This window comes from Triticum urartu, chromosome 1 (assembly GCF_003073215.2).
Source record: "Triticum urartu cultivar G1812 chromosome 1, Tu2.1, whole genome shotgun sequence".
NCBI lineage: Eukaryota > Viridiplantae > Streptophyta > Magnoliopsida > Poales > Poaceae > Triticum > Triticum urartu.
Window position 1 is genome coordinate 125,127,849 of NC_053022.1, and position 22,333 is coordinate 125,150,181.

The following is a 22,333-nucleotide window of genomic DNA, read 5'->3' on the forward strand; positions in this document are numbered from 1 at the left end:
ACACTAGCATTATATGGAGTTGGAGAAGGCGTGCAGTCGCTATACCCAAAATGACTCAAGACCTTTTCCACATAATGAGACTGAAGCAGTGTGATTCCACCATTCTCATCTCTCAACAGCTTGATGTTTAAGATAACATCAGCTACTCCTAAATCCTTCATCTCAAAACGGCGAGATAAGAAATCCTTAACCTCCTTGATTAAATCAAGTTTGGTTTCAAAGATCAATATGTCGTCGACATACAGACAAAGAATAACTCCTTCGCCCCCACCATAGCGATAGTACACGCACTTGTCACCATCGTTTACTACAAAGCCGGCAGCAGTTAATGTTCTTTCGAACTTCTCATGCCACTCCTTAGGAGCTTGTTTAAGGCCATATAAAGACTTTAATAACTTGCACACCTTTCCTTCTTGATCAGGTACTACAAAACCATCTGCCTGATCCATGTAAATTTTCTCCTTCAACTCTTCATTGAGGAAAGTTGTCTTAACGTCCATTTGATGAACGAGAAGACCATGTGAGGCAGCCAGTGATAGTAGCACCCGAATTGTGGTCAGTCTAGCCACGGGTGAGTAAGTATCAAAAAAGTCTTCACCTTCTTTCTGGGTATAACCCTTGGCCACAAGCCGTGCCTTGTACTTTTCAATCGTACCATCAGGTCTAAACTTCTTCTTGAACACCCACTTACATCCTACAGGTTTGTACCCATAAGGACGGTCAGTGATCTTCCAGGTACCAATAGCTAAGATGGAATCCATCTCGCTACGTACAGCTTCCTTCCAGTAGTCAGCATCAGGAGATGCATAGGTTTCTGAAATAGTCCTAGGTGTGTCATCCACAAGGTACACAATGAAATCATCACCAAAAGACTTTGCAGTCCTCTGTCTCTTACTCCTCACAGGAGTTCCATTGTTACCCTCAACAGGATTCTCAACGTGTTCCATCGCAATGGTGGGTTCAGGAATTACAGTGAATTCCTCACTAGATGGAGTAGGTATCTCCTGATTTGATGAACTCGACATATCCTTCATAGGAAATATGTCCTCAAAAAAAGTTGCATCATTTGATTCCATAATCGTACCAACATGCATGTCGGATACCTCAGATTTTATTATCAAAAATCTATAGCCGATGCTATGAAAAGCATAGCCCAGAAGAACACAATCCACGGTTTTTGGTCCAAGCTTACGCTTTTTGGGAATTGGTATATTGACTTCCGCCAAACAACCCCAAATACGTAGGTAAGAGAGTTTTAACCTTTTCCTTTCCCATTCCTCAAATGAAGTCATGGTCTTATACTTTGTGGGAACTCGGTTTAGGACATGACACGCAGTCATTAGCGCCTCCCCCCACCATTCCTTGGATAGACCCGAAGTGTCTAACATGGTGTTAACCATATCAGTTAGAGTTTGGTTCTTTCTTTCGGCTACCCCATTTGACTGGGGTGAGTAGGGAGGCGTCCTCTCATGGATTATACCATGTTCCGCACAAAACAGATCAAATTCATTGGAAAAATACTCTCCATCATGATCAGACCTAAGCCGTTTAATTTTTCGATCAAGTTGGTTCTCTGCCTCAGCTTTATAGTTTTTAAAGACAGTCAAAGCCTCATCTTTTGATTTCAGAAGATACACATAACAATATCTAGTGGAGTCATCAATCAACGTCATGAAGTATCTCTTTCCATCTTTTGTCAACACGCCATTCATCTCAGAAAGATCAGAATGTATAAGCTCTAGTGGCGCCAAGTCTCTTGCCTCTGCAGTCTTATGGGACTTGCGAGGTTGCTTAGCTTGCACACATACTTGGCACTTGGAGCCTTTGACTGTAGAGATTTTCGAAATTAAATTCATATTGGCTAACCGCGTCATGCAACCAAAGTTAATATGACCGAGTCGTGAATGCCAAATATCAGACTCATTATTGTGGCAAACATTATTAATAACTTTAGTGCAAATATCTGACAAAGATAGGCGGAACAAGCCTCCGCACTCATAGCCTTTTTCAACAAATTGTCCACACTTAGAAATTACAACTTTATTGGATTCGAAAACCAACTTAAAACCATCTCAGCATAAACGGGAACCGCTAACGAGATTTTTATTGATGGACGGCACATGATGAACGTTCTTTAGACACACAGTCTTCCCCGAAGTAAACTTCAGATCGACCGTACCAACACCTTGAACGATGGCATGTGACCTGTTCCCCATCAGCACGGGTGAAGTCCCTGTTGCCTGGTAAGAAGAAAACATGGAGGCGTCAGCACAAACATGTACATTGGCACCGGTGTCAATTAACCAATCAGGGGATTGAAATACTGAAAGGATGGTAGGAAAAATACCGTCCCCTGATTCCTTCATATCAGTATCACCGATGACAACATTAGCGGACTTGCCGCTCTTCTCATGTTCGCGCTTCTCAAAGCGATTAGGACACTTCGGAGCCCAGTGATTAGGATCACCGCAGACATGGCAAAGTCCCTTCCCCTTCTTATGAGAATTCTTCTTGAAGTTGGTAGAATGTGATGGCTTGTTCTTTGTATCAAACTTGTCTTTGCCCTGAGTTTTGTTCTTATTGTTTTTGAACTTGTTGGGCTGGGAGTTCTTCTTCTGTACCATGTGGGCACTAGAACCTCCCTCAGCAACTCGAGCACGTGTGTCCTTTGCTCTCGCCTTCTCTTCAATATTAAGAGTACCAATGAGATCCGCAACGGAAAACTCCTATCTCTTGTGTTTCAGGGAAGTAGCAAAATTGTTCCACGAAGGTGGAAGCTTGGCAATGATGCCTCCGGCAACAAATTTGTCCGGCAACACACACTTGAAGTACTCAAATTCTTTTGCGAGCGACTGTATCTCATGAGCCTGCTGTACAACAGGGCGCTCATCAGTCATCTTGTAGTCATAGAATTGCTCCATGACGTACAACTCGCTGCCGGCGTCCGAGGCACCAAACTTGGCCTCGAGCGCAGCCCACATGTCCTTGCCGTTGTCAAACGACATGTACGAATCCACAATGGAGTCATCAAGAACACTCAGAAGAGCGCCTTTAAAGAGGGTATCGATCTTTTCAAAAGCTTCCAGCTGTGCTGGATTAAGATCGCCCTCAGGCTTGCCCTTGGTGGCATCATAGCAGCCCATGGTCTGAAACCAGTAGACTGCTCTCGTGCGCCACATCTTATATTGCGCCCCCTTAAAGGCAGGCGGCTTCAGATGCGCAGCAAAACCACTTGGAGTAAATTGCCTATAATAAGGTTTTTGGATTGTTGGAAATATGAGCAAATTACTACGAGATTTAATCCGAATAAACAAAAGATAAATCATGACCACAGCAGCAGAGATTAAACTAATCATGCGAACTAGCATAGCAGATGAACATATCACATCTAGGGCACATACTAGAAGCATGAATTCTACCACGATCTCGAACAAGAATGATAGAATCACATACGGTGCAGCGGGTGCAGCACCGCCGGCGTTGACGTTGTCGCCCATGTCGTCGAGGACGAGGTTGCCGAGGTCGGGGAAGAAGTCGTCATTCGCGAAGTCGTCGCTGCCAGCAGTCGCGCGAGTGCGCTCCCCAAAAACCTGATCGCCCCTTTCCCGTACAGGATCACGAGAGGCGGGGTTCCGGAGGCCTGTTGTCCCTTCTCGCGGTGCACGCCGGAAGGAGGGATGGAGAATACTTACTTGGCGGCGCAATGATCTGGAACGATGGTGAAAAACCATACGAAGCGGCGGCGGCTAGGGTAGACGTGTCTGTCTGACTATATAGTGCGGGCCAGATAGGTCATGGGAGTAAACCCCACGTCCGAGTCATCACGATCCAAAAGAATCGGAAACGGTTCAGTAGCGTGGCGTGGCGTGGCGAGGCGTGGCGAGCGAGGAGGAGGAGCGCGCGTGTAGGTCTCCTCTTCTCATGCTCATACAAGTGGTAGAAGAGCTCACCTTATAAAGAGGTGCAACTATCTCTCAACTTTCGGGGTGGGACTAAACTTTAACCTCACTCACTCCACTCACATGTGTATATGAATGGGCTAAAAGAATTTCAGAATTTTAATTGGGCTTTGGGCCAAAAGCCTACTAGCAAAATTTCAACATTTTTCTAGGCAAAAGAGGCGAATTTAGTGCATTCTGCAAACTTAAGCGCCAAGTAGAGTAGTCTTTTTTTTGCGCCAAGTAAAGTAGAGTAGTCTTTTTTTTGAGAGAGAAAGTAAAGTAGAGTAGTCAGTGCCACGCACCACCCCTCATGGGTCGCTCAACAAATGAGGCGATCGTGGTTTGGGGAGTCACTGGTTTTCTCGTTCGTGCTCGTGGTTGACCTGTCCATTTGACCGTTGACTTTTTGAGATTTTTTTAAAAGGAACTAAAAATCATAAAAAAAGAAAAAGTTCACCGAATTAGAAGAAAGATCATTATTTGAAAAAAATCACTAATATAACAAATGCACATGATTTTTTTTAAATCACTAGCTTTTTTAAAATAATTGCTGATTGAAAAATAAGCTCCGGATTTGAAAAAAGGTTTGTGGATTTAGTTAAACTTCATCAATTTTGGGAAAAAAATTCCTGAATTTAGAAAAAAGTCACATATTAAAAAAAGGTTCACAGATATTCAGAAAAAAGTTCGCATAATTGAAAAACAAATGTTTATCGATATTGGGAAAAATCATGGATTTGAAAAAAAAGTTAAATGAATTTTGAAAAAATATGAATTTGAAAAAGGTTTACTGATTTTGGATTTTCTTATTGAATTTGGAAAACAAAAGTTAGCGGATTTGAAAAGGTTCAGGAATTTGAAAGAAAATCATGTGCTTTAAAAAAAGGAGCGTGAATTTGAAAAAGTTTCACGCATATAAAAAAAATAAACAAAAACCAGTCTGGAAAAACCAGGAAGCAATCCGATTGGAAGCTTCGAGAAGCTTCCCAAACCGGCCTGGGAAGCTTCACAAAACCGGGGAAGGAAATTACCCTCTCGTGTGCTCGAGCGCTTCGGTGGGCTGGCGCATTAAGAGTCATAGGGAGGGAGGGGTGTGTGCGCTAGTTTGCACGCTAGCCTATATTGGGCGCTGAAGGTGCCAAATAGGCGATTGCCTAGAAATACCCAAAAATGCACAGCAACTGCATTTAATTGTGTGTATTTTTTTATTCAATTTACATGGTTAGGTTTATACAATTTTATCTGCTTAGAAGGTATTAATACTTCGGTACATGGAATATGAAGTTAAGATATGGTTACGTTTCGGTATATACCGAGATATTTCTGTACGGTTTTTGTGTAGACCATAATAACCAAACTTTTATGAGAATATAAAAGGAAAATAATAATAATTTACAAAAGTGTGACTCAAAAGATATATACGGTGGCGCTAAACTAAGCGAGAGCGTAAAACGCTTATTCTTCGCTCGGCCCATGTCGCACGCACCGTTTGGTTTAATCGGCATTATTCTTCCACCTGCTAGTAAAAGTCTATGAAATATATAGTAATAGATTTAATTCGGCCACCATTTCTATTTTTTATATGCATGGTCGTAGCAACACCAAAAACTCACAGGAGTGCCCGTCCTCGCCTGGTCACGGTATCATACACCGTGAGACATCATCGGGATTTGCTAAAGAGACGCTCGCAGGTACAGAGGACGCTGCCATAAATTCGCCAGCTGGCCCACCTAGCGCAGTAACGTTCGTTCCATGGTACTCCGTCTTCCACCCGTAGTCCAGGTCATAGGCTGCCGAGAGCCCAGTCACTATCCTTTCACGAAGCGTCTAAGGCAAAAGTGTAGTACTACTGCTTATCTACCCACCATTATTTCCTCAAAAAAGAAAACGAAGAGGAGCTCCAGTAGGAAAAATTAAAGTTTCAGTCTATATGTCGATACATCAGATAAAGGCATGGCTAGTTGGGAGAGTCATCTAGTGCACCTGGAACGCACTTTCGTTTGAATTGCTGCAACACTTCATGAATCATCAGCCGACCCTCCGTTAATTTCAATTTTAAACAGCAACTTGTCCTCACCCACTATATATGTTTGAATTTCATTTCATTTCATGACACCTTACCCAACACATCAACAACTGAAATCTAGTCTATTCTAAGACATTGTCACGTTGCATAAATTCCCACATGCAGATTAAATTCATGTAGACATAAGAGCACGATTGGTCGAATATCCACAGGCGTGGACGAACTCGCCCGATCATGGAATCATGAGGCATCACTTCGCTTGGGACCGAAGAGGCAACGTTAGTACGACACAGAGCGACGGCCGTCCATGCATCAAAGACGCTATTTTTGGTTTTGTATATCGATATGTGCAAGGTACGTGTCCAAGGTGTGAACTGATGGTAATGTCGAGCGGCCTTTTTTTCAATTCATGTACTTTTTTAAGTTTGCATAATTTTTTTCAGAATTGCATACTTTCTTCAAGTTTGGGCAATTTTACAAATCTGCGTACTTTCTTCAAATCCATGAACTGTTTCTAAATCCACTTAATTTTTTCAAGTTCAAGTAATTTTTTAAAATTCACGTACTTTTCTAAAGTTCATCTAATTTTTCAAACCCATGCTTTTTTTCAAATTAGTATACTTTCTCAGATCTGCATACCTTTTTTAAGTTCAGATTTTTTAAAAAATTCATGATTTTTCCAAGTAAAGTACGTGAATTTAAAAAAAGTATGTGAACTTGAAAACAGTACATGGATTTGAAAAGTTCATGAATTTTTAAAAATTTAATGCATTTGAAAAAAGGTATGTTATTCTTTAAAAAAAAATACTCGGACCTGGAAAAGGTACATGGATTTGAAAAGTTCACGAATTTTTAAAAATTTCATGCATTTGAGAAAAAGGTATTTGATTCTTTAAAAAAATACCCGGACTTGGAAAAGGTATATGGATTTGAAAAGTACAGGGATTTAAAAAAACATGGATTTGAAAAAAAACTACATGAACTTGGAAAGTTTGCGAAAACTTGGAAAATTAAGAGGATTTGAAAAATGTATGTGAATTTTAAAACATTCACGAATTTGAAAATAATACATGAATTGGAGTCAACGCAATCAAAATCGGGGTGAAACTTGTCCGGTTTCAATAGTTGAGGGTGCAAGTTGTCCGGTTTCAAAGTTGCGGGATCAAATTTAGAATCCGACAAAAGTTGGGGAACGAAAAATATATTGTTATCTAATTATAATAAATAGTATTTCTTGCAAAAAAATATAATAAATAAACATGTTGTACCGACGGAACATATGTGCATCTTCCGTTGCATGTCCCACGGTCTTCGTGCCGTCACATTAAACCAAACCTGTCACCGTATGCTACCGTGGATGCTGCATATCCTTCCCTGTTTTGCACACCCACACTTAATACATGTGCCCATGTGTGATTGTTCCATTGGTGCAGCTAACAGGAGCAAGCGAGCTCGTGTGCTCTATTGCCACACTCGTAGCAACACATCATAAACAACCATAAGAAATATAGTAACCCAATACATTCAGTTACTATCTGCACCCACTAGTTCACGCACCGCCACCATTTATCTTTTTTACATGCATGCTCAAATGATACATAGTAATCAACTAAGAAAAAAGTAGTAACATATTTAATTTGGTTACCGGCTGGACATGCAGGTGCATGGTCCCACCACCATTTTTCCTTTCTACATGCCTACTTGTAATGGCATATAGTAATCAACCATGAGAAATGTAGTAACCTAGTAATCGTCCATGAAAAACTTGGTAATAGAATAAATTGGGTTAGTGACATCTGTTGTTTCACATGGCAGTAAAAAGCATGTTAGGAATGGTAACTCAATTAAAACAGTTACCATCCGCATGCATTGGTCCCGCCATGCTAGTAAAAAACCATGCTAAATATGGTAACAGGATTAAATGAAGGTAAACACTTCTGATCTGTAGTCTGAATCGACGCAATCGCCAGACCAATCGACGTCCGTAGGTTCGTTGTTAAGTCGACGCTCCCGATTTCGTCCAATTTTTTTTTAAAAAATAGGAAAGCCCTGATCTTTCCTAATCATCTCCCCTAATCTCTCGATAGCATTAATAGCCGGCCCATGCCCGAGTTCTGCTTCCCACCCGAGTTGCCTCGCCGCCGGCTCGCACACCAGATCCCCTGCTCTGCCGCCGTCTCACCGCGAATCCTCCGACCAACGAGGTCTCTCCGCTCCCCGACCCCCCCGGCCATCGACGTGATCTCGCAGCTCCACCTCACGAGCCCGCTCCATCCGCCTCGCACCTCCAGCTCCGACACACATCGGTGGACCGCAGCGCCATCGTTCCTCACTCGAGCCTCCCCGCCGAGCAGCATGGCTACCATCCACTCCACCAACGCTACCCCGCCCGATTCTGCCGAGTTTTCTCAGTCGCTAGGCTATCCCATCTACTGAATCGGCTCCATCCCCATTGATTTGGATCGGCCAGCCGGAGTATTGGCTTTTGGATTTCTAAATTGCGGCCCTATTTTGAAGCTCCTCAATCCTGAATCAAAGGTATGTGCACTTCCGTGGAGTGCCCCACATTTTGAGGATTTGTAATTTTTGCAACAAATTTTGTTCTGTAATGCATCCTTCAGCTGGATGAAATTTGTTACTCCCTCCATTTTTATATACAAGGCCACTATCAAAATTAGAATTTGCAGATATACAAGGCCACTAACACTAATGGATGCAAATATTAAGGTGGTTGCCTCGCAGTACTAGAAAAGAAGGACATTAATTATCCCTTGCATGCATGCGGGAGTGGGAGCATTGGCTTGATATGCATGAAAGAGAAGAATACACATTAATTTACATGGCAAACAAGGAGATAAGCTGTCTTGCAACATTGACTTAGAAGACATTAACATTTGTCTTGGTACCTGTATTATGAGTTTGTGGCCTTGTATACAAGAATGGAGGGAGTATTTATGCTCATTGCCGGCCAAGTATTGTTTCGACTATTAAGTTGTTTCAATTTTTTTCGGTGCTTCAAATCTATTATAGAAATGCTGCAACACTTCCTTTTCAATGCATCCTACAATGCTTCCTGTAAACAGAGCATCCAAGTAAACTTACCCCCATATTGGTGCTAAATTTGTTATGTTTACCCCTTTTGAAATTCCATGCTTCCATCGAAGACAAAAATTGCATCCTAAATTGCACAGATTGCACCCTAAATTCCATGAATCCATCACACAAAATTGCTTCTTAATTGTCCCCTTTAGGATACTGTTTTTCCAGGAAAATGCTTCCATGCCAAAAATACTAACAGATGCATCCCCATCCTGGCACCAAGCTTACTTATTTCAATACCATGCGCCGTATTTGTACTGTCCATATTTTTGTGCTTCTGTAATCCTTTATGTCATCAGTCAATATATATATATATGTATGTGTATATATATATATATATATATATATATATATATATATATATATATATATATATATATATATATATATAACGCTAAACTAAGCGTGAGTGTAGAATAACTTATTCTACATCCCAGTAACGGCATATACAAAATATAGTAACACACTATGTAAAATGTAGTAAATTACAAACTTGGGTGATAAAAAAAATATTTTCCGAATTACTACATTTTGTATATTGTTTTACTAGATTTTGTATATAGCGTTACTAGGGGGTGTAGAATAAGCTATTCTACACTCACGCTTAGAATATGTGTATGTATGTATGTATGTATGTATGTATACTCTTATTTTGTAGTGCATTGCTTCCATACAACTAATTCCAGAAGAGAGCAAATCTATCGCTTCATTCCTTACGAAACATTTTCTTACAGAAATGCTAACAATCAGTATTCTGTGTGTTCTCAGGTGACACTCAACAATGACTAAAAAGGAGTCAATCATGCTACAGAGTTGATATTCAGCTGGTAAGTTTCCTATGTATCCTTTTTGTATTTCTTCAGTGCAAACTCATGTTAATAATGCTTCCTGCTTTCTCTGTTTGTAGTTTTGAAGTACTGAGGTATAGTATGCAGAAAATTTTCCTCCCATATGTTGCGAATGGTTTAGAAACACTTTGAATGTGCATATGTTCTCTGGCATGTTAATTTGTGAATTCAAATATGTATGCTTCGGATGCGTCTAATATATGTTATGATAGAACCAAATTAGTGCTTCTTGTTAACCATGCTTCCTTGAGTTTTAACATATGCTTCTAGTGTAGAGATGTAGTGCGGAACTGAAACAATATTTCACGGACATTAAATTTTAGCACAGAAATCTTGCCCAGCAAGTATGCAGATCAGTCAAATCGATCTTTTATGCTTCTAGTACATGAGCATCCAATAATTGCTTCGTATTAGCCATGCTTCCTACTTTTGATTTCTCACATAGTTTTGCTTCACCCACTACCCCTGTGTGCCTTTCAACCATTGCCGGTGTTGCTTTTCGGAGTGAACTTTTGTCTCAACCACTGAACACTATGTGTGCTTGATTGTTTCTCATTCATGCTTTTACTATGCAGATTTCTCTACAACCTGGTGTGTTGTAAATATGTCGACTGCAATATAACGGAGATCGTGATTGCCTTGTTGATGATGACAAGCTCACAGTGCATGTGAGATGGTCCGTTCAACGTCCTCTGTGATGCTGGCTAGAGGGATGTGAAAACAATGTTGCTGTAATAGTTTGTATTTTATTGTTTAACTAAGTATAATATTATTCAATGTCGCCTGTTTTTTCAAAAGAACTCATGCTTCCTTGTTTTCTTGTATGCTCTTCTATATTGCATATGTTTTACTGTACACAATGCCAACCATGGTTCACTGGATTCTCATATGATTCCTCACATTGTCCTGGTGCCATGATATCTTCGGCATCAATGCAATGCGTGGACACATTACCTCGTGCTACAGCATTTGAAGCACCAGGACAATACAATGTAGGAAGCCAATAACCTGAACAATGATAAAATACGTGATTACCACTTGATTTTCTTTTTTGTGTTGCTTCATGATCATCATGGAAGCAAATTCTCTATTTAACGGAAGCAATTTTTGACCAGTAAGGAAGCATATCCCATGGTGATTGAAATCAATATAACATTTTCTAATCGATGAAACAAATCACATTTTCATGGAAGCTATTCTCGAGTCAATGAAAATAGTTTCATATTGGTTTGGAAGCAAAATATATTAGCACACAGTACAAAAATCATGCTAAATCAAACCAAATTTCCGTCACAGCGGAAGAAAGGAAAATCTATTAATACGCTAGATGCAAATGGCACCTAAAGTGGATGCATACTTCTCGTATGGTGGATGCAGTCGTTACTGTAAATAAGGTGGATGCATCAAGTGGTTCGAAAACCATGTTCGCCATGCATCCACCATGTCAATGCCCACGATGGTGCTGCTTCCAATAACAAAAATTATATAATCCAAAATATTATGCCTTTTTTGATGCATCAGTTACGCCATTCCATTTTCTCTTAGTTTATTTCTGGGCTATCAGACTGCTTCACGGGAGCAGTTATGAGGATGCACGTAATTAGTGCAGGGACCAACTAATTCTATGTGGGCTCTAGCACACAATCGAACGACTCCCATCCATCTAATCCAATGGTTGTACACTAGTCTGATAAGAAGCATGGGATCAGTAGTCTGATCCCTAGTGGTCTTCATGAATGAATTACAGTCAACAAGCGATGTCGTCCGTCTCACATCCTCGACTCGCATGCTAGTAAAACGCGGGCCAAACATAGTAAATGAATTAAATTATTTATCATATGCATGCATGTGGCTGCGCTAATTAAAGAATGATGTAACCGGGTCAAAAAAAAATGATGTAACCGATTAGCAAATAGGATGCGCTTCATGGGTCGGACGTAGAATAAACACAATGCCTCGGGCTCACTTTAGCACACCTAAATTGCACAGATTGCACCCAGGCAGCCGAAGCACACGCCCCCACCCACACGGCAGACGCCACCAGCACCGTGGAGGCTTTGTGCAGTAATCTACAGTGGCTGCGAGGTAATATTACAGCATTGAGCGCGAGGAGCCATAACCACCCCCGATTGGAACGTAGTTGACCGCGACGAGGAGGACGCAACATCAACGGGGGCGAGGCACCGACGACCGTCACCTTGATTGCGGCCAAGATGGGGGCGAGACGCCGGCCACTCGTTCGCTTCTCCTCCAACCGGTGATCGAGGTGGATGATTCCAGGTGCGGGCACTAGGATCTCTGCTGTTGGATCGAGGTGCGGGAGATTAAATTCAGTCTCTAACCTCCCGATCGAGACTCAGACTCTGCTGTTGTATCATGTTGGATCTTGTTCGGGGATGAGACCGAGGTTCGAGTTCGATCCTGGCCGACGGGGTGAGACGCATGCTCTCTAGCCCCCCGCAGGTTTTACTCATTCGATCCTGCTGTCGGCCATCCTCCAAGCGGCGTGGGCATCAAGTTCGGCTTCAACACCCGCACCATCCAGGTCACCTCCTATGTCCCCTCTTGCTTCTTATTCTAATGGATGGATGCTTCCTATTAATTGGCGGTTCCTTCCAGCATTACTTGGATCTCTACTGTTTACTAGTTCCAGGACGGGGCCTGGTTAAATTATGCAAGTGACAGGGCTAATTGACTAGTTCAATTAAATCACCAGTATTTAATCCACTGAGGAAAGTAACTATTTCAAGTTCTAGGTTGGTTAAAATTCGGAAGTGATTGGTCCTAATTGGTAGTGGTCAATAAGACTAATTAAGTAGTTCGAGTGCACTAATGAACTAGTTAAGTTCAGGTCAGATTCTGAATTAACTACTACTGAATACATTACAATAGGGCTAGAGTTCAGTTCGTGTTTTGCTCAATAACTCTAATGACAATCCGTGTTGTAAATGCATTTGTTATTGAAAAATCATATGCTCCATTGTGCTACACCAGTAGCATTTTGCTAACCTTGGTCTGAATTGCCATGAACAAAACCAGATACACTATTGCGAGCCAACTGCCCCCATCAAATTCGTCCAAGGTCATCCTGTCTCCTCTCAGATCTCGTTGGTCTCTCCATTCTTGGTGCCTGATTAAGCACAAGGTATTGTTGTTCATTCCTTGTTGGATAGTCATTGATATGCGTTGAGCTGAGTCCAAGTTAATGTAAAGCTCACGCTTTCTATACCGAGCTTTGTTGCCGCCATCTAATCTTATCTATCTTACAAAGTAGTTAAGCATTATGTTGTTTCTTTTGCGTATGCATGTGCAGATTATTAATAGACACCATCGCTCTGACGGGATATATGGTATTGTTGGTTCGAGCGCGTCTCTCGGTCTTTGGTTCAGTGTCATCTATGACACCATCGCTCGGCCGGGCTATCTGGTGCGAGGAAGCGCCATCGGAGAACCCAGTCCGCACGAGTAGCCATGGAGGCGGCTGGCGGGAGTGATCGTCCGAGCAAGGTGGATCCAGCATCCCGGTGTAGAGGCGCCTCAGCGGAGCACCCTGACCCACGTAAGGTCACGGTGGAATCATCTCGTCTGGGGAAGCAATCATGGTTCTGATTGTTCATATTGATTTTGATAGCAGGGGAATTCACTTTGTACATGAGGGAAATTGAGAAGACACTGAATCATCTTTACATGTTCGGTCACAATAAAACTCTATTCTGAATTGACTTCTGATTTCAAATGCCCTGCAGGATGCAGCAGAAGATATCCTGCAAGAATACCAAAAAGGCTGCAGTCGAGAGACAAAGCTGGGAACATAGGATGTCCGGATGCTGACGTAGAGGCTTCTCACTCTGTCCATTTCTGTTGTCTAGTTCCTTCAGCTGTTTATGTCAGAAGTGGCATGTGATCTTCTGTGAGCATATGCCTTTTAATTGGTTAAGAAAATTGTACTAAGCATAAAACTAAGTTTGTTTCTGAATTGTGACTATTGATGAGCTCCATGATCTATGATAAAGTATTGCCAGAAGATGGTTGTAATCTTGGTAGAAAGAATGGTATCCTGATATCTGAAGTGCACCGGTGAGATGAGAAATTTGTATGACATTCACTGGTCCTATGTTTTTTATTTAGATGTAAATGTCTTCAGTACAGATGTGACTTGAACTTGGATAGCTAGCAATGGAACATTATGAGTACAAGTAACTTGGAACCTTGCAGTTCATGAAGTACATCTCTAACTTAAATGTCAGAATTTGGTTAGTTACTACTCCCTCCGCCCCATAATATATGAGCGTTTTTGACACATTATATATGGGACAGAGGGAGTATTTATGAAATCTATGTTATACATTGTATATGGAGCAGGAATCTTTGTTTTCCATGTAAGCTAAGGCGTGTCCATGGCGGTCTGGGCATGACCAGGCCACGGACTGGTGTGCAACTCCTCATCGTACCTCTCATCCCGACAATGAGCGGCCCTTGTTGGTCAGTACTACTAAATGCAAATAACAGGACATAGGAGTGTTCTCTAGAGGCGGATAATGCATGTGTTGTGTTTGTTGATCTTTCTTTTATTTGCTGAAATTTTTATTAGCAACTGAGATGTAACCAAGATGTAGGGCATGGTGAGGATGTGTATTCTACTACTATGTGATTTGTTCAAAATTATCTCAATGGAATGTTTGACAATGTGATTCATTTTAAAGTTCAGTAACTGAATTAGTCTCTTTCCTTTATCTTGATGGTGGGTTCATGTGAGAGGGGAGTATGAGTTGGGACTTGAAATCAGTACACATGCTACAGGAGTCATTTTTGGTGCCAATGAATTTTTTTTAATTGGAATTGGACATCAATGGTACTGATAGATCCATCCATAACGGACTTTGCTAATTCAAGAAATGTATTCGCAAGAGACAATGACAAAGACATATAAATCAAAGATTTGTAAATTCAAATATCAGTTGAAAAAGAGAAAATACAATATCATTGATGTAGCAGAGCCATAACAATTCTGACATGAACAAATGAATAAATTCAGTGGTAATTAAGCAGCAACCATAACAAGATTTTTTTTTCTTATTCTACTTAATCTTCTTGTAGTAGCAGTGGCAATGGGTCTTTTCTTTTTGCTGGGCTGTAGTACACATGCTCTTCCCTAGCACCTCCAGGATTGATGTTTGTAGAGAGGAAGAAGATTGTGACATGTCCTGGGCATTCGAGTTGATGGAAGCTAGGCCAAATCGCACTACATTTTTAGCACTAGCTAATGCCCTCTCTTCTGTGTTGGATTCAAATGCTGCAAATTCAATGAGTGGGCATAACAAGTTAGACATGCAATGAACAAGAAAATTATTTAGTTCCTGTGAGATGCCAACAGATATGTGAAAGCATAAATGTGTTTTCATGTAGTAATGTTGTTGCAGTCTTACGCTAGAATCTAAATGCCTATGAGATGTGTGATTACAGTAGCATTCCCTAATTAACCTGTAATTTGCCTTTCGATCAGTACAAACCAAAAATGGTATGCCATGGTACTAGTATTATAGTCAATTGGGCCAGAAACTTTCCCTACAAACCCGTAAAAGGTGAAGGTTAAAAAAAATCAAAACAAAAAACCTCGCTCCTTGATATAAAAAGAGTGGGGCTCAGCTTCCTCTTCTCCATTTTGTGATTTGTTGAGTAGGCCTATATAGCCTTACCAGACCATTATGAGAACAATCATTGATTTATTTAGTAACATTCTGCACTGTAAAATTAGCATTGTACTTTCTCCAACCGAAGGAAGCGGTAAACCAAACATAGAAAAAAGTAACAGAAGTATGTAAATTATCAAAATGAGCAAATTGTACAAGAAAAGGAACATTATACTTCTGATTTTTCTATTCCTTGAATAAAGATAAACCTCTAAGATTATGTGCATAAAAGCTTAACCTGATAATTTACATCTGTGACAAAATTTGTACAAAACGTCTTACATTTTGGTACCGAGGTAGTAATTTGTAGCTGGGAATTCAGTCAGTAATGAAGGTTATGCATGCCAACAGTCAAGATTAGAACAAGCTAGTAGTAATCAGAAACAAACCATGACAAGAAGACACAAGTCAATAAAGATTCAACCTGGGGGCGAAAACTCTAAATCTTTTCAGTCTCCTAATTGTTTTTTAAAGGCAGACTCCTAATTGTAGAGTTTCAGATGGTAGCATGTGCGGCAGTTAACATGGAGCAGAAACAAATTCAGATAAAGTGAAGAATATAGACAGCAAGAAAAGAAACAATTTTTTGTACCACCACACTAGTCAGTGTAATTTTAAGCTCGCTCGTCTGGCTACAAGAAACCAAACGTAACTAACTCTGTAACTTTAAAACATCAAAATTAAAGTGGCTAGAAAAACAGGAATCGACATCTCACAACCAAAATAAAAGGAAGCTATCTGAGGTTGGCATGACGAAAGGAAGCTAACCTGTAGGAACGCCCAAAAATTGCCATGATGACAGAACCCCAGGCAGATGGGTGTCGTCTTAAGTTACAAGCAATTCAGAATTTTAGAATTCAGAGGCAAGCGCAGTAAGTTACTGCAATTCAGCATCAGTGTCGCTGAGGTTGGCGTGCGGCCACTCCACGGACACTGAGAGGTATGGTCTGTGTGACAGCGTGGACGCCCAAGGCAGCAGAGCAGTACACCGATTCTAAACGGCGCGACGGAGGCACCCATCAGCGCTGGCGACGCCCTGCACCCGAGCTCTGCCGCGACCACCAATCCTACCCTGCCGACACCTTTGCAAAAACAAACACCGTTAGACTGAGGCGGATAGGGTCGGGGTTGCAGCTGCAGTACTTACAGTCGCGGGGAGCCTGAGCGGAGGAGAGGAAGGGGGTTTTCCATATCCTCCATCCTCCAATGACGACGGCCGGGACTGGGTTCGGTCCTCGCCGTCGGAGTATCACACCCACGGCTCACAACCAGGAGACGGTTTGAGTCGCCGGAACTGAACCGGCAAAATTCTGGCTCAGTCCACGGGGTGGAGGAAGTGGGGTAGCTTTTTTTCTTTTGAGGATATAGAAGTGGGGTAGCTTTTTTTTTTTTTGAAGTGGGGTAGCTTTGAGTCAACGTAGAAAGGTAATATTACTTCCATATACCATCGTAATTTTACAGTGTGAAACTGGTGGGCAGAACGGTGGCCTGGTTGGACGCAACCTAAGGCTTCGGCTTGGTCGTTTGGCCAGGGTGAAGAATTACTTATTCTTCACCCTGTTTTAGTAATAGAGTTTCATAAGTTATATATATATTCATCACCTCGGGGTGCAGAATAAGTTACTCTTCATCCGAAATAATCTTACGATCATTTCATAAGTAAATTACATTTGAAATACAAATAGTTACATTCATATTGATTTACTGCATAAAATTTGGCATAACAAAAAAATATAGGTCAGAAATTATATTTTATGTACATTTTACATTATGTTTTTACATTTTTAATTTTACGTAATATTTTTACGATGATTATATGTTTTCTTATGTTATCTTTTTATGTCTAAAATAAGACAAAATTTACGAAATGTAAAATTACGGTGTATAGATGTTAAAATATAGGTGGATAAAGAATAACTATTTTCCACCCAGGGTGACGAATAGTTAATCTCTCTCTCTCTCACACACATATGTGTACAAGGATTCATGCTTTGGGGGGGGGGGGGGGGGGTCTTACTGCATACATGGTAAAAGAAAATAAGTATATATGCATAGATTTCAGGTATGGATGTGCTTACCATTTCTTTTAAGAGAAAAATGACTGTTACAAATAAAATGGGTGTGCTTAGTAGGGGATCTTGCTGCCGCACACAAACAATGACTACTGGTATGTTTGTTTGCCTAAAGAAATATAAATATATTTTTACTTCGGTTTATTCGGTAAAACTTTTGGTTTTTCAGTATATGCCATAAAACCATAATTCAAAAAGGTATGGAAAGTTCATAACATTCTTATACCAAAAACCATAAAAACCCTAAAATTGGTCCAGTTCGGTTTATTTTTTCTATCTGTAGGCCGGCCCATTCTATCATTCGCTGAAAGATGCCACTTAGCGCAACCCAAGCGAGAGCGAACGAATCATTCGCTCAAAGATCTTAGCGCGACCCAAGCGCGTTCTATGCCCATGGGCCTCACTTAAAACAAATTCACGCTAAACAAGAAAAAAGCCTTAAAGGCACACCATTGTTGGGAAATTCTATGTGCCGCTCGCTACGTCAAACTGCCGGCGCTTCGCACAGCCGAGCGACCTAGCAGCGACGCAACGAGCCGGCCCGTTTAACCGTTCCAACGCTCCCGGTTTTGGGAACCTTCTAGAGGTTCCCAGCTGTTTTTTTTCTAGTTTTGGGAAACTTCTAGAAGGTTCCTTGATTTGGTTTTTTCTTTATTCTGTTTTTTCTTTTTTCTTTTCTTTTTCTCTCACTTTCCTTTTCTGTTTTTTCATTTGTTTCTATTTTCATAATGTTCACGGTTTAACAAAAAATGTTCATAATTTTATAATTTTGTTCATGAATTTGAAATTTGTTCGTGTTCCAAATTTGTTTTACAATTCAAAAATGTTCATGCTTTTCAAAATTTATTTGCAGATTCAAAAAATGTTCACAGTTTTATATTTTTGTTCGCCTATTTGAAATTTATTCATGTTTTAAAATTTGTTCACAATTAGAAAAAAATTGCGGTTTGAAAATTTGTTCAGAATTTGAAAAATGTTCACAACATTATAATTTTTTCCACGAATTTGAATTTTGTTCATGTTTCAAAATTTGTTCACAATTTGAAAAATGTTTGCAGTTTCAAAATTTGTTCACAGATTTGAAAAATGTTCGCCGTTTTATAATTTTGTTCAGAATTTGAAATGTATTCATGTTTCAAAATTTGTTCATAATTCGAAAAATGTTTATGGTTTCAAAATTTGTTCATAACTCGAAAAATATTCACAATTTTTGTTCACAAGTTTGAAATTTGTTCATGTTTTAAAATTTGTTCACAATTCGAAAAATGCATGGTTTCAAAATTTATTCACATTTCAAAAAATGTTCATGGTTTCATAATTTTTTTACCTTTAAAAATTTTGTTCTGGGATTACAAAATTGTTCCCATATCAAAACATTGTTCATGATTTTCGAAAATGTGGCAATTTTTGAAAAAAAATTGTTCACGGTATTCAAAAGTAGTTGCATTTCACAAAACATTCAGGTTATTTTTTGAAAAATGCGTTTGAAATTTCGAAGAAAAAATCAGATTTGCGCGCGGCAGATTGTTCTTAAAGGTTTGTGCTGTATTTTGAGCATTAAAGCTTGCTAGCTTCACTGGTAGTACGAGATCCTCGGTTCGATACCCGCTTGGCGCTTTTATTTTTGTGCTACAGTTCTTGATCGGGGCTTTATTTTCGAGCTACAGATCTCAATTGGGCCGGCGCAGGCGTAGACCCCCTGTGCGTGTGAGGGACAACCTGCCGCAGGGAGCGGCAGGTAGGAGCTCCCACCGTTATGTCCCATTAAAAGGCTAAAAAGGAGTATTGCCAGCCTTAAAAAAGAGACTATGAAAAAAAAGGAAAAAGGCCATCCGACATGTAACAAAAAATTGCCATGATCAAGCTTTCTCACACATGGATGTATATAAAAACGGAAAAGCTTACCTTCTGCCGGCCGATCGCGCGCCCTCGTCCGCCGGCTCCGTGTCCGTCGGATCGTCTTTTGATCAGACAGATGAGAGCACCCGCATCCACGCACGCGTTCCTGCAGCTCAGCTGTGTATGCGTTTTGTTTCAAAAACGGTTTTCGCAATTGACCGCGTGTTTCAAAGCGAGGAGTGGTGGTTAGATCCAGCAGCCGGGGGGCGGGGTGCCATGCGGCTGGGACGGAGGCGGCGGGTGCGTGGTCGAGGGCGGCTAGGCGACCGCGTCAGACTAGCCGCGCTAGCAACGACGACGCGACTCGCTAGCGTCTACACAAGCAGGTACGCATCCTTTCCCAACTAGATCCACATATTTTCCTCCATTCCTATAGGGGCAACATCAAGGGATGCGGTGGTAGGGACGGTGACGGGTTGGTGCCCCCGTTGTGGTGGTGGGCGGTAATGGTGGTGCCTCATCGCGGTGGCGTTTTTTTTGTGCTTTGCCATGTTTTGTCGTTGTGCTCCCCGCTGCGGGGGTGGTGCTCCGCGGTTGTTGTAGGAGGAGAGGGTTGTAGTTTGTACTAGGGGGAGGAGGTCGCCGGTGTAGTAGGAAGAGGTGTTCCCTGGTGTAGTTGGAGACGAGGTGGTCGCCTGCGCAGTAGGAAGCTCATAACATTTGCTGGGTGTGGCTCTCACTAAACTTCTTGTGTCCATAAGCCTCTTGATAAATCCAAATTATTCAATTATATTATTGAAATTCTAGATACTTGATACATAATTTCAAATCAGACATATGGTTTTGAAATATTTATAACATTCTGGTACTCTAACAAAACCCTTGTTGGTTGTATCTTATATACATCCTGTTTGAAATCTCTTTCAAAAAAGTTTTGTTACTCATCTGTTATATATCAATAACACTCACCATTGTAATCCACTAATACTTTTAGTATTGCTACTAACAAGAAGATTTGACAAAATCAATTCTTCCATTCCTACCAAACTCTTTTGTAATACTTTTCTTTCATGATCATTATCCGTGAACAATCGAAGATCCATTTATACACCCTTCTGAAGGTTTCTCCAAGTTCAAAACTTGTTCCTTGCACATGGATTTCACTTTGGATTTAAATGGTTTGAGTAATACCTATCTTAGCTGGGCGCCATCACTGCTTCCTTGTAGTTCGCTGGTTTCATCTTCTTCTAAGATAAAATATTCAGTAGATTCAACAATCTTCCTGAACTTTGCATTTTGTTACAGTCTTAACTGAAGCTCCACATCTAATGTAGAAGTTTCTTTGCTTAGTTTTATAACAAAAATATTTTAGAACATTTCTGGTTAAGTCTTGTTACAATTTTAAGCAAGAGATTAATTATCCAATAAGCTGTATTATTCCCCCACTTTCTCTTTTAACAACAAAACCTTTTCTCAAAAAAAAATCATTTTCTCACAAACTTTTTCCCTTTGATCTTTGTGAGAGGAACACAAAACTTACAATCAACAATTTGTCTGAAATATTCTATAACCCCTTATAGTTTTATCACACATTTAGATTGTGCATTTGTTTAGTGAATATTATGACGTTTCATCTATAAATCCCCAAAAATAATAACAAGAGCATATCGGTAATAATAATTCCACAATTATTCAATTACTCGCTAAACTTATGACTTAGATATATTTCTTCATTAAAGAAGAATCCTTATGTAACTAAATCATATTTACTCATAACATTGATGAAGTATAAAAATTCATCGCGCCCTGTTATATCCATCGGACTTCATACATCTCAATGTATTTAGTCAATTTAAAAGACTTGTATACCTTCATATCTATGAAGATCATTTATCCGATATTACTAAGCAGTGTCACATGCAAGTGGTTTTATCAGTCTTCAAGACGTTTAGCTTTAATGTTATAGACCCCAAAATTCAAGATTCATCATGAATAAACCATCACATAGGTTTAATCAAAACATATTCTCATAATAATCTGAATAACTATCATTTAAAACTTATAAGAATATCCATCAAATAACCCATAGCATAATGCATTACATAACTCCGAAGCAAAATAACTATTATTTCAGTTCTAACATAAATTTTGAAGATAAACTAAAGACATAATTTTGACAGTCTCTGAGCAGTGATCCCATCACCATTCCTGACTTGTATCACGACTTCATTTCTACTCTCCTTATGAGCTCTATGTAGTCCCTATATCGATTTGCAAAACAAGAGCAACCGATCAGTATCAAATACTCATGATATACATAAATTTTACAAGTGGAATAACATTAGCTTTGTATAACGATTATACCTTTACCGGAAGGACCGTTCTTCTTATCCGCCAAGTACTTCTCGCAGTCACACTTCCAGTGTCCTTTCTGCTTGCAGTAGAAATATTCAGTCTCTTTAGAGGCTCTGCCCATGTTTTTCTTCTGAGACTCTGTCTTACCGGCTTCAGTAGGTTTCTTCTTCTTGGACTTGCCCTTCTTCTTGAAACTAGTGGTGTTGTTGACCATCAACACTTTTTTGTTCTTCTGCATTCTAGCTTCCACAATTGTGAGCATCTTCATTCCAGCTTTCGTAGTTGTGAGCATAGCAAACAACTCGTTTGCACTTTTCTCCATTCCATTCATGTTGTAATTCATGATAAAGCCATCGTAAGATGGGGAAGTGAAGCAAGCACAATATATGTACCAAGTTTTGGAGGAATTCCAAATTCCAGAGAAGCCAACCTATCAACATAGCCAACAAGTTTTATTATATGC

At 40.3% G+C, this 22,333-nt stretch overlaps 3 long non-coding RNA genes across 6 annotated transcripts; 2 read left to right on the forward strand and 1 right to left on the reverse strand.

Annotated features, from left to right (window-relative positions):
- Positions 1-8,040: 8,040 nt before the first annotated feature.
- On the forward strand, positions 8,041-10,711 carry LOC125517029. The gene is made up of 3 exons (XR_007287418.1): positions 8,041-8,505; positions 9,835-9,893; positions 10,490-10,711. It is a non-coding gene; the product is annotated as an uncharacterized LOC125517029 (long non-coding RNA).
- Positions 10,712-11,882: 1,171 nt separating this feature from the next.
- Positions 11,883-13,977, forward strand: LOC125551434. Of its 4 annotated transcripts, none has more exons than XR_007302639.1 (4): positions 11,883-12,459; positions 12,954-13,059; positions 13,228-13,516; positions 13,661-13,977. It is a non-coding gene; the product is annotated as an uncharacterized LOC125551434 (long non-coding RNA). The 4 variants fall into 4 exon arrangements; XR_007302644.1 differs by having other exon boundaries at positions 11,884-12,459; positions 13,228-13,478; XR_007302629.1 differs by having other exon boundaries at positions 11,887-12,459; positions 13,228-13,473.
- Positions 13,978-14,889: 912 nt separating this feature from the next.
- LOC125517096 lies at positions 14,890-16,917 on the reverse strand. Its single transcript, XR_007287422.1, has 3 exons — positions 16,752-16,917; positions 16,373-16,686; positions 14,890-15,207 (listed from the first exon to the last, which is right to left on the reverse strand). It is a non-coding gene; the product is annotated as an uncharacterized LOC125517096 (long non-coding RNA).
- Between the last annotated feature and the right edge of the window lie 5,416 nt (positions 16,918-22,333).